The following is a 13763-nucleotide window of genomic DNA, read 5'->3' as shown; positions in this document are numbered from 1 at the left end:
CTATTTACATTGCGAGGGGCACTCCAACCTTGGATTAATTTGTGTAGGCATTTATTCCTGTCGGTTTAGATTATATTTTCGTAGCATTCGGCTCACAACTACTGCAATCACCGTAGCGGGTAATTAAGCTACGGGGAGCACCTAATATGAGCACCGGGGAGCCGTTGGATCGAAGATGCAGCGGTACACATGAGGCATGAATGCTTTATTTGAAAAAAAACCTTTGGAGAGTTTGGAAATTGCGCATAATTACAAAGACTACTCCCAAGCCATTGGATCTCACTTTGAACGGTGTAAAAACTCGTATCACCATAGTATCTAAGCTGCGGGGTGGATGTGATATTCTATGCCACTGTCATTTTGTTCGTAAACTTGCAAAAAACGTGTAATTCGTGTCATTACTTGTCTAACCGCGCAAAGTGTTTGTTCAGAAAAACCATCCTGCACTGAAATATTGGAACAACACACGGGGGTCCCACTTGTCATTAATCAAATTTGGACATAAAACTAACAAATCTGAAAGATGAGATTTGAACTGGCAACCTGGACTACCAAGCGTAAGTCGATAGCCTGAAAAAAAGAACGGTTGTTGGCTTTGTCCCATAACTTGATTTTATACAGTACTTGCGTTGAGTAGAGTAGAGGGAGTGCCTCGTCAACACGTGCATGACCGTTATCTCACTTACTGGTGGGTCCCAGGTCTGCGATCTCAATCTCTCTTCTCTCCATCGTCTAACCTTTGTACGGGCACACACGAAGAGCGGCGCTAGCTTGCCGTGGTGTTATTACAACTAAAAAACTTGGGAAATAGAAGAATCGCCTAGAACAAGAGACGTTGTGGCTGGTCGAGACGGAGCTAACCACATCTATCCTCCGTGCCATGTTTGCATGATGAAGCTGTGTGGCTAGTGGGGTGTTTTCAACTGACTGGCTGGGTCCCGAGGTCGAACCATAGGTACTACATCTGATACAGTATATTTTTACACGCACATTTTTCTTCCGTGCCGAGACGTGGCACACCCTACCGCGCGGTTTCGGGGTCCTCCCGGGTGGTGCACGCATATATTCTTCCTGATGTGGGACGCCCTACCGCGCATTTTCTGGGTCCTCCTCGGTCGTAGCGCCGAAGCAAGTAAATCACGAAAGACCACCTTTCCCGCCGAGTACATCAGTGAAGCACGGTGGCTTGCAGTTGGGCTAGTTCGACCGATTAGCTAGGCCGCCACCACATTTGTTTTTTCACCCTTTTTTATCTACTTGCCGGCAGGTAAATTTAAATATCCACCGTGGCGTTGCTCTGGTGTTTGGGTGCGGCAGGATTTTTAATTTTTTGATTGACGGGAGCAGGCGCGGCAGGATTTTTAATTTTTTGATTGACGGGAGCAGGCGCGACAGCAATTAGCCACGATGACTCCGCCTGTACCCACTGCTCCCTGATGTGAGAAGTCGTCGACTGGTGTTTTACCGTGGTGAAAACCAAAAGAATCCCCGCTCCCTCTGCCTTCCCGTAGATTGCATTGTCTTTCAGCCGTTTCGCCCCCTTTGCTTCTTCTCCCCATTGCTTCTACCTGGTGCCATGGCGGCACAGCAGATCACGGAGTCCGAGGTGAGGCTCCTGACACAGGAGCTCCATGCCAAGGATGCGGAGCTCAGGGCCAAGGACGTGGAGCTCCGTGAGCTCAAGGAGGAGAGGAGTGCCATGCTCCTCCGTTATGTGCGGGAGTTCACGGAGCTTCAAAAGCGGGAGGCGTCCACCACAAAGATGCTCGAGGCGTCGGCGGCGTTGCTGCAGAAAGCGGGAGATACAATAGGCCGTCAGGGGAGCCGACTAGAGCGCGAGCGGGCCGATCGTGACGAGGTCCAGGATCGCCTCATCCACTTGGTGAACCAAGTTGCCACGCACGTGTTGCGGCTGCGCGATGCCTACCATTGTGCCAACGCGACGATACCGGCCGTCGGGCTAAACCAGTTCGACCACCCGGTCGACTTCAACGAGCTGCGGCTTCCTGACCCGGTCTCCTTCTTCACCTATATCTCCGAGGAGCTGAGCCGTCTCCGCGCGATGGTGGGGGCTGAGCTGGACAAGGAGGGGCTGCGGGCTTCCGTCGCCGTTGCTGGGTGAATCCGTTCAGGGCTCCGTCACCGGAATCCATTCGTGCCATTGGACGCCGTCTTTGACGAGCTGGCTCCCGTCGACCGGGAGCGGGCTCTGCTGGCGGTTGCACCCTGCATCACCAACGTCGTGCGCCTCGAGAAGCAGAGGGACATTGGTGGTGTTTAGGCGCCCTCTGCATGGGCATGTCCATGTCTCGGTGCAACATGACCGTTGGATCAAACTCAGACGGTGCAGATCAGTCACTGTAGCACAAAGCGTGTGGGTGTGTTTGGTTGCATTCTCATCTCAATATAGTTGTTTCCTCTTCGTGTATTTTTGTCAACCTACTAGTGTGGACTCATGCACCCTTCATGCACTCTGCCAAACACCCAAAAGTGGGTTAAGAAGGGAACTTTTGCTCCCATCCCATGCACCCTTCATACACCCTGCCTAACACTATTCGTGCTTCATATGGTTCATGTTTCGTGGAGTACTGTAGCACCATACTCTCCGTGCGTTGTGGACCTAGTTCTGTTAACATTGACCTCACCGTCCATTCTCGACCGGACAGTCGAAAAAGCGGTACTATGTTACATATAGGAGTAGTTGACATGCGCACAACATCATTTATTATCGTCATATCTTACTACACTAGCAACAAGATTGTGTAGTACTGACGTATGAACCACTACACATGCCTAGTAGTAGGAGCACTGTGTATGTTCAAGTGGCTGCCGTGTTTCGCACTCCTCCGTCGTAAGAGTTGAAACGCTTGCTGTAATCATTTTTTTCTTTTGAAAAACAGTGGACACGCTCTACCGTGCGGATCCTCCTCCAGCCATGCACTAAATTACTCACTTTCGCGGACGTGTGGGACAGCCAGCATCGGGGTCCACCGGCCATGCACTAAATTACTCCGTAGTAGAGTGATGGTAGACTACCCCGATCGAAGCGCCGCAGTAATGCCCAATGAGCCGTCAAATCACAAACCCCCTCCTTTCCAGCAGTAAGTTGGACGGACGAAGCAACCATCATTTCACTCTTCTCTCTCATCTTCCTCTCTACCCAGCCCTCGCTTCTGCCTCATCTTGTTCCTCATTTCTTCAAGAAAACTCCGACCTGCTTCTGCCATTGTTCTTCTCTCCCAAGGAAGGAAAGGTGAGCGCATCAATTGTGTTGATTCTGGCCAAGGCCCGGTCTTGCAACCCCGAGACTGATCCTATAACTCCCTCTCTTTTCTTCTTTTGGGTTTGTGATTATGGTTTCTTTTCTTTTATTTCTATTTGACAGTTTCTTGATGGACGCTGGAGCACCGGCCGAAGTGATGTCTATGGCTCCGGCCAAAACCATCGAGGCTCATGGTACGAAGAAGCGCAACCACCCCGCCGAGACTACCGCAGACAAGCTCAAAGCCATCGCCCTGTCCAAGCCCCCCTCTCCGGGATCCGTCATTAAGCAAGTCCAAGTAATATCTCTTCTTGACGATCTTTTTCTCGATCTTGATCATGTTTTTTCATCTAATACGCAGTATTAGTAGTAGTAGTAGTACAATTTTCTGGGTGATCTTGCATGTGATTTTTGTGTGCCAAATGACGGTTCTAAATTCCTCTTTTGACCAAAACATGCAAGAGGTTGACACTGATTTATTATAGATTACTTTCAACTACTCCCTCTGTCCCAAATTTCTTGTCTTAAATGTGACTTGATACATCCGTATCTAGACAAATCCAAGACAGGAATTTTGGGACGGAGGGAGTACTTTATGAACATCAATGCTACCTTTTAAGAGGGTATATTTTCCTCAGTAACTTGTGTTATGGATATTGCATGTAATCCCTCTGCTCTCATGCCTTTGAAGACATGTTCTAGTGTCTTTGTTCACTCATTTCTGTGCGTATATGTAGTCATATATGGAGTATAATATCGAAAATCATCTTATATTTCTGAACCGAGGTAGTAATAAAATATGGTTTCTGTTTATATTAGAACTAGGTCCGCGGTGGAGATGAAGTTCTCAAAGTCATGCCGTGTGAACTGGAAGACCTGATGATGAGTTCTACTGCTGAACTATCCAGCTGCTGTGTCCTGAACTAGTGTTTTCATGTAGCATTGTTGTCAGGCGTGTTCTCGAGGCTGTACTTGACCACAACAATTTCCTAGCTGTGCCTTCGATTACGAAGGGTGTGGTTCTTGTAAAGATTCCCAACAAATCTGATGTGGCATGTCTTCATCATCATGTTTATGAGTGGAAAGACCACTCTGTTAGGTTCTCCAAGGTTGACAAGATGGTGATGGTGCATGTAGACATCTCACACGAAGTCCATGGCCTAGTCAGTTATGCGGGGTTCATCCCGTAGGTCGGTGGCAAAAAATAGTCTGCAGAGTTTAGTTAGTGCAACTTTGCTTGTCTGTAGTAAGTACTATTGTTCAGTACTTGATTTGTGTTTGTGAACCCTGTATTGTTTATTAGTAATGCCGCTTTTGGTGTGTGGTCAGTCCTGAGAACGGTCTATGTTAATGTTTGTCCACTCAATTCAGTCTGTATATTTTGAAGTATCCGTATCATATTTTTTGTGAGGATGGTCTATCAATTATGGTTACACTCCAATATCTGCATGCATTGCAGGGTTTATCGCACCCACCAGGATTTCCAGCCCCATGGATGTTCGGTCCATACGATTTGTCATGACCTTTGGACTGTCCTGCTTGTGGGAGTAGGCGGGGGCCCTGCATGCCATGCGTAGTCGGACGATCAATCTTCTGTTTAGTACTTCAACATAGTGATTTCCTGGTAAGGATTCACTCGTGTCACATCAAGTAAATCTTATTGATTTACTGTCTAAATCTTATTGATTTAATGTCATGTTTTCTTTCTTTTCCTGCAATTTTACGATGCAGGTTTTGCCATGTGACATTCATCACAGAATAAACCGTTTGGTTTGCTCTACGATGGCTATTTTTGCAGGTTTCACTTCTTATGTCGTGTCAGTAACGAAGGCACTGTCCATCACTTATATTACTGGAAAAAATTGGATTAGTCTGTTGTCTGAGTACAAGCTGAATCCCTATGATGAACTGCAGTTTGGTTTAACAAAAATGCCACAATTAGTCCTTCTCGCGTTTAAAAGAAATGAAGAAAAAAAACTGGATCACGGTCATGGATCCTAGTCAAGTTAGAAAGCTGATCATAGCAGACCAGACACGATCGCCGTTGTCTCACACAGATCGAGCATCGACAGTTGCTCTAGCACTGACAGCGGCAGCAGCTCAGTCTGATCCAGCTGAGGATTGGGCACTGACCGCATCAGTGGATCAGTCTGATCTACCGGAGGATCGGGCATCGACACCGACACCTGCTCCGACACCGGCACCAGCTCTACAAGGAGCACCATCTCCGGCAGCAGCAGCGGCTTCGGCACCTGCACCAACACTTGCACTTGCATCTGCTCCGGCCCATGCAGTTGCACCGGCAACAGACTGGGCTGCACTTCGCACTTCATATACCAAAGTCCTTACAAAAACCGACATGTCCACCTTCTTGGTAAGCATTGGCCGCCCAAGTGCTTTGTTCTTTTTTCTTTCCATGTTGTTTCACATGATTCACTGTGTTGATCTAACTGTTTGGGTATGTCTTCTTGTTTGCAAACAGAGAATTCCTAGAGCAACGAGGGAGTCATTCAACAATCCGGGCAACCGCGGCCAAGTTTCTCTTACCTTGCGCTGCCTTGGTGTGAATGAACCTCCTCAATATATTTGTCACACCCTAGCTAGTTCATGCATTAGAGTGATTGCATCATGTTTAATTTTCCCAGAAAGATGAAATGGGGATGACAGAACCCCCAGCACCCCCTGGAACAACTAGGGTTTACTAAAAACTTTTTCAATGAACCTGAAATGCCCTTCTAAAAATCCCACCCTTTTTGTTTTGGGTTAAAACCTTTGACAAAAATGGTGCACATTTTTCTAGGACATCTTAAGGTCTTGGATTAATTCTTATAGTATTTCCATTTGGGCATTTAAATGCTATAAAATATTTTAAATGCTTAAATAATCATAAACTAAAATGTTTGTTGTTGGATATAATCTAAGCAGTAGCCATGATTAATTTTATGATTTTTGGAAATGCCCTGGCATTTTAAATAAAGCCCTGAAGTTACAGAAATAATAGAATAAATAAAAATACAGAAAAAAGAGAGAGAGAGGAACTTACCTGGCGCAGCCCACCAGCTGGACCACCTGGCGGCCCAGCACTGTGCTGGCCCGCGCCAGCCAGCCGCTTCTTCCCCGCCAGGCAGGCAGGTGACACCGACGTGCCTGAGCTCGCCACGGCGCCACTTGCTTGCCGCCCGCGCCCTGGACGTCTGGACGACCTCCACGTCGATGCCCCGAGCCCCTGGACACGCCCATTCCCCTGTCTCTCTCCCTCGCTCCCTCGATGCCATGGCCGACGCAGCCGCGCCCGCGCTGTCGTGAAACCCGCAGCCACCGCCGTCCACTCGTTGCCTCGCCGTGCCAAAAGGTTCCGCCATCGTCCACTGCTTCGCCTCGACCCATCCCCGAGCGCTCACTCGCCCCGGAGACGCTGCACCGAGCTCGTCTTCAACTCCGGCCACCGGAGATCCCCTTCGCCGTCCCCGCCGCATCAGCTCGTCCCCGACCTCGCCGACTGCCTCGACGTGACCCCCATGAGCTCAGCCACCTCCCCACCCTCTCCTATCCCTCTCTCGAGCCCCGTAGCGACTACATGTAGCTCACCCGCACGTGCCGGCGCGGAGCTCGTCGCCGACAAGGCTCCGGCCATCCAATGGCCGCGCCACCCTGTCCACTAGCCCTACCGCACCCCCCGGAGCTCAACACACCAAACCACGCGCCTCTCCGTGCCCCCTAGCGACTAGTTCGACCTCACCCGAGCTCCGGCCGCCGCCAAACTCCTCGCCGGCGACGTTTCCGGCCACCCCAGCTCCACCCACTGCCACCACTCGACGCGGCTCACTCCCCGCATCACGTAGATGGTCTCCGCCATCCTTTTGGTCGCCGGAGTGCAAAACTCGAGCCCCTCCGCCGCGTCTGTCGTCGCCGGCGTCAAGCCGCCGGCGAGTTGACCACTTTTTGACCATGGACTGACGCGTGGGCCCAAGTTGACCTCCCCCCTGAGCCTATGACAGGTGAGGCCGACTTGTTAATTAATTTAGGATTAGTGTTAACTAATTTTAGTTAGTTAGGTCACTGACATGTGGGCCCAGGCCCCATTGACAGTTAATTAGTATTAATTTAATCCTGTTAGTTAGCTGAGTCACTGACAGACAGGGCCCACCAGTCAGGTTTGACCTGGCCGACCCAGTTGACCCGCTGACGTCACACCTATGTCATGCTGACGCATTAATTCAATTACTGGAATTATTCTTATATAGGAAATTCCAGAAAATAACCAAAACTTCTAAAAATCATAGAAAATCAACGATAGCTCCAAATCGAACAATTTATATATGAAAAATGATCAGAAAAATTCAATCTATCCATCTGTAATGGATTCATGCATGACAAAACAAGTTAACCTTGCTGTTTAAGCAAAATAAGATAATGCACTAATAAGGCTATGTTAAATGAACTAACATTTGAATCTTTGATCCAAATGAGTTCCTTGCTTTCTGTTTTAGCTTGCATTAGGCCAAGACACATTCACTTTGCCATGTCATAGCATGCATCATATTGTTGCATATTGTCATGTGTTGATTATGTTTCGGTGTGTCTTCCGTGGTAGGTTCTGCCTCCGAGGATAACCCCGAGTATCCGTCTGAAGGGCAGTACCCTACTACCACTACATCAGGCAAGCAACCATTGATCATTCCGATACAAACCCATGTTCTCGCTTCTACTCTTGTTTACTGCATTAAGACAATGCGATTCAAACTGCTGTGTGCTACGATAGTTGAACCCTTATCCTCTGCATGACCCGTCATTGCCACAGTAACTAGATGAAACCCACTAACATGTGTAGGAGTTGATTGAGCCATGTATGTGTTTCCTACCTTGTTATGCCTGCTATGCTTAGAGTTTTGTCAGGTCCGGTTCATCTGGGTGATGGGCTAGAGTGAAATGATTATGCCGGTAATGTGAGGGATGTGTTGAGCATGTTTGGTAAAGGTATCGATGAGAGGCCATGTAGGAGTACATGGTGGGTTGTTTATTGAGGCCGTCCTTAAGAACTGAGATCTGTATGTGTGATTTAAGATTCAGTTACTACCATACATTGGGCCCGAAACCAATGGACCCTCTCGGCTTCTTAATCACCCTAGTACTCTGTCCAGGAGTTGCAATTAGTTTATGGTGTTTGTAGGTTATGTGTTGGCGGCCGTGCGTAGCGCTGATCCTAGGGGTGGGCTATGTTGCGGTAGATACACCGTGGCTGGGTATGCCGGGCGCCCGTTTGGCGTCTCGGGACCCTGTACACATCGTTTGGGGCCATTGAGGACACCCTGGCCGGATTTCCTTACGGATGGAACCTGAATAGGCGATAAACCTGGACTAGAGACTTGTGCGGTTAGTCAGGTCATGGTCTACACCCACGTCGGCTTTCGCTTGAAGTCTGCCGAGCACCTGTCGTGTGCAGACGCTAAGTGGTGGAAACATATGTGACGAAGTACACCCCTACAGGGTATAAAACTATTCGAATAGCCGCGTCCGCGGTAAAGGACTACTTGGTTGCCTATACAGTTCATAGGCAAGTTAATGGTTACTACTAAAAGACTCAAGATAAGTGTGAGTACCAAGGATGGCCCTCTCGTAGGATGACGAGGGAGGATCCCCGGTGGAGTATTGTGTTGGTGAGTAGTGGACTCGTGTGCGAAAACTATGTTACTAGTGGAGTCTCGTAGGATAGCTTAGCCAAAGAGTCAAAGCTGGCTTGCTGCAATAACTCCACCACCTTCTTGAGAATGAGCATGTATAGTAGGTTCTGATGTAAGACTTGCTGAGTACCTTTGTACTCATGTTTGCTTAATTACTGTTTTCAGACGACACCACCGCCCCTCCGATGGGTTCTACATAGACCTTGATGTCGACGAGTGACTAGCCACCTTGGTGGTGATCCTGGCCATGGAGGGCCCTATGTAGATAGACAGGCTTCGAGAAGCCTTCTTTCTTTCTAGTGTCTGTACTCAGACTATTTGCTTCCGCATGTGCTTGTATGCTTGTATGACTTGAGTGTCGGGTCATGTGAGCCCTACCTGTATGAACATGTTATGTATGGCTCTCTGGAGCCTTTAAATAAAGTACTTGAGTTGTAGAGTTTTGTTGTGATGCCATGTTGTATGTACTCATATCGGGCATATTGTGTGTATGATTGAAATGCTTGGTATGAGTGGGATCCGACAATCTAGTTGTTTATCCTTGGTAGCCTTTCTTATGGGGAAATGTAGTCTAGTGCTCCTCGAGCCACAGTAGTCCGCTACAGCCCGGTTCACCGGAGTCCTGCTAGCCCAGCACTACTGCTCAGGACACTTGACTGGCTGGCATGTGTTTCACTTCGTTCCTATGTCTGTCCCATCAGGGAAATGTCACGCGGTGACATCCGGAGTCCTACCTAGCCTGCTACAGCCAGGGTTCCCCGGAGTCCTGTTAGCCCAGTGCTACAGCCCGGATTCACTCGCTGATGACCGACATGTTCGATGTGATTCATGTATGCCTGTCTCCATAGGTCTGTGCCGCTTTGGGTTCACGACTAGCCATGTCGGCCCGGGTTCTCTGTCATATGGATGCTAGCGACACTATCATATACGTGAGCCAAAAGGCGCAAACGGTCCCGGGCCATGGTAAGGCGACACCCGTGGGATACCGTGCGTGAGGCCGCAATGTGATATGAGGTGTTACCGGCTAGATCTATGTGACTTGGAATCATGGTCCTAACAGCGTTGGCATCAGAGCCGGACCACCTGTAGGTTCGTTGAGCCAAACTGGTCGATGTCAAGTCTAGAAATGCTTTAGTTATATGTAGGGGAATTGATTGTGGGAGGGAACGTAAGGCTCTTTTACTCCTTTACCTTATGCCCTCTGATCGGAGTCATTCTCTTCTCATTCAACGTGGGTTAAGGACTAGGCTCTCTTCTTCTATTAGGTTCACGTGATACTAATCCGTAGTAGCTTATAGGACTGTTGTTACAAGCCTCAGTATAGTTTCTACTACTTTTAGTATGTTGCCAGTTGAATCAGAACCTTGATATGATGTTGTTGAGTGGTATTGCAAACTGTTGTGGATGTCTCAAATCTTTTTCTGAGCATTTACAGCTGTTATGCTGTCCAATTTTCCCTAGAAATTCTAATGTCTTTGCATTGTGGTTGTGCTTTCAGATGGCCACTCGTGCTCAAAACCAAGTGGTTCACCTGACCCGGTGCCTCGATGTGCCCGGTCATACTACTATGTTAGTCTGGGTAATGATCGAGACGGGTTACCGTTGGTATCCCGAATACACTGTCGAAGAGCAATTCCGAGACTTTAATCAAAGCCAATATTTCTGCACCGTCAGGATATTTCCTTCTTATCCTGGATCTACCGAGCCCCTCCACTGTTCCTATGGACTCGGGGTTATTGTTGAGATGGCTGTGCAGGATGCTGCCTATTCCATGATGACCATCATGCGAGTCCGGACTGGCCTGCTTCGGAACATTGACTTCCGTTATATGCCAGCTTCACTTCCGAGAGCGCAAGGGTATCTCCAGGCTATCTATGCTGACTCCACTTAGGAGGACTCACTAACGCGTACCACTGCCGAGATGCTCGAGGATAAGGACCGAGAGAATGGGCCTTGAGACTGGAGCTTTTCAACACCCGCGCTGATCATTGGGCCACTTTGACTAGGTTTGCACTTGCGGTGCAAGCTAGATGTATGGATACAAGGGATCTGTATCCTGTGAGATCTGCTCTGCCAGACATGGTGGATTGGCGTGATGTGGGAGGCATCACCCCACCCCGTGGTCCCCGCAGGCCACCGTTTGTTGGTCCAAGACCTCATCCTAGCCCCTTTGGTCCACAAGCTCCTCAGGACCGTCTGTTCCCGGATGATCACGTTGAACTTCCAGGCTATGGAGGTGACTTCTATGAGGACTACTACGGAGCTGTCTGAGTTAGTAGTAGTATCACTAGTATTGTAATAGTTGTATCTCCACTGTCCTGCGTGACTTGTGGAATATGACTTTGTGTGTAATCAATTCCGGAGGTGTAGAAAAATAATGTATAGGAGCTTGGAATGCCTCCGATGAGATGTAACGTCTTTCATCATAGTTGTACTGTAGCCTGGGCTTGTACTAAACTATGTATGGTGTGTATGACCGTTGGTATATATATGGCAGTTCTATATTACCATGACATACGGATGAACATCTCTGCATTCCGTCTTATCCATTACATTCTGCACTTCCTTGCTAAGTTTGTGCCATCCTTACCTAAACCGTTGTCTTGTTTTCTCCTAGGATGGTCAACACCCGCAGCAACCCTGCTACCCCGGAGTAGGGGGAAGCCAATGCAGTTAGGGGGTGAAAATCTGCCTCAACCGCCTTCTCTGGCCGAAGTGATGCTGGAGGCGGAAAGAAACAAGCGTGAGACTAACCTCTTGTTGAAGCGGATTGAGCAGAACACTGCACGCCATCAGCGAAATGACTTGGTGTCAATCAATGACTTTATCAAGCTGTACCCACCAAAATTTAACCATTCCGTCGAGCCCCTTGACTCGGATGACTGGCTTCGCAGCATCACCCACAAGATACGTTCTGCCAACGTAGCCGAAGCTGATAAGGTTACTTATGCTGCCTATCACCTCGAAGGCCCCGCTAGCCTTTGGTGGGAAAATTTCGAAGCTATGCGCCTGGTCGGCCAAATCACTACTTGGGCTAAATTCAATGAGGCTTTCCGTGAGCATCACATTCCGGAAGGTCTCATAGATCGCAAGAGGGAAGAGTTCTGCAATTTCACCCAAGGAAGACTGACTGTGGATGCATATAGTCGTGAATTTGGGAATCTGGCATGATATGCTCCTGAAGAAGTATCTACCGACGCTAAGAAGCAGGCAAGGTTCCACAAGGGACTTAGCCCTGAGCTTCGCCGCGATCTTCATCTGCACGAGTGCACCTCCTTTCAGAAGTTGGTCAACAAAGCCATCAGTGCTGAAACAGGCCAGACTGATTATGACGCTTCACGCAAGCACTCCCGTGATTTTGGCTCTTCATCCGGCTCTGGATCTCAGAAGCGTCGGGTGTGGATTCCAAGAACGGCACTGCCACCCAGGTTCATTCCGAGGCCATCCTTTGAGGCGCCTCGTCCCAACCAGCAGTTTGCACCGTCCAAGCCCTATGGTGGCCCCGCTGCTAATGCTGCTCCACGCCCCAATGTTGTGACATGTTTCAAGTGTGGAGAGCCGGGTCATTATAGCCGAGAGTGTCCTCAGAACAACAACCCCAATCAGTCTGGAAAGTCCGTTGGTCGTGGTAAGCCAGCGGGAAAGACATTCTACGCCAAGCCGGTCACCACTGCACGTGGCCATGTCAACTATGTTTCAGCCGAGGAGGCTCATGAGGATCCTAACGTCGTCCTTGGTATGCTCCTTGTTAATTGCCATCCGGCATCTGTTCTTTTCGATACTGGAGCATCTCATTCATTCATATCCGAGAACTATGCTCGATTGCATAACACGACATTCTGTGACATGCCCGCTACCATGGAAATTCAAACCCCTGGCTCTAGATGGCAAACTTCTAGAGTAAGTCATGGGAACGAAATTCTTGTCGATAGACTTGTCTTCCTTGCATCCTTAATAGCTCTCAAATCCTCAGACATAAACATCATCTTGGGTATGGACTGGATGTCAGCTCATTATGCTAAGATTGATTGTGCCACTAGAACCGTTCAACTTACTCACCCATCGGGCAAGACAGTCAATGTCTTAACTCGAGTGGCCAAGCGCCAGCTTTACTCCCTAAATGCCAACCCCCTTCCAGACCTTGAGGATGTTCCGGTAGTCCAAGACTTTCCGGATGTCTTTCCAGAAGAATTGCCAGGTGTGCCACCTGACAGGGATGTCGAGTTTGTGATAGACCTTGTTCCAGGAACCGTTCCAATTTCTAGAAGACCCTATAAGATGGCACCTGTCGGTGTCAAAACCGGCGGATCTCGTGTAGGGGGTCCCGAACTGTGCGTCTAGGCCGGATGGTAACAGGAGGTAGGGGACACGAAGTTTTACCCAGGTCCGGGCCCTCTCGATGGAGGTAAAACCCTACGTCCTGCTTGATTAATATTGATGGTATGGGTATTACAAGAGTTGATCTACCACGAGATCAGAGAGGCTAAACCCTAGAAGCTAGCCTATGGTATGATTGTTGATGTGTATGTTGTCCTACGGACTGAAACCCTCCGGTTTATATAGACACCGGATAGGGTTAGGGTTACATAGAGTCGGTTACAATGGTAGGAGATCTGAACATCCGTATCGCCAAGCTTGCCTTCCACGCCAAGGAAAATCCCCTCCGGACACGGGACGAAGTCTTCAATCTTGCATCTTCATAGTCCAGGAGTCCGGCGGAAGGTATAGTTCGGCTATCCGAACACCCCCTAATCCAGGACTCCATCAGTAGCCCCTGAACCAGGCTTCAATGACGACGGGTCCGGCGCGCAAATTGTCTT

Source organism: Triticum urartu, chromosome 5A (assembly GCF_056163025.1).
Source record: "Triticum urartu cultivar PI428250 chromosome 5A, HENAU_Tu73, whole genome shotgun sequence".
Taxonomy (NCBI): domain Eukaryota; kingdom Viridiplantae; phylum Streptophyta; class Magnoliopsida; order Poales; family Poaceae; genus Triticum; species Triticum urartu.
This window is presented reverse-complemented; position numbering follows the sequence as displayed.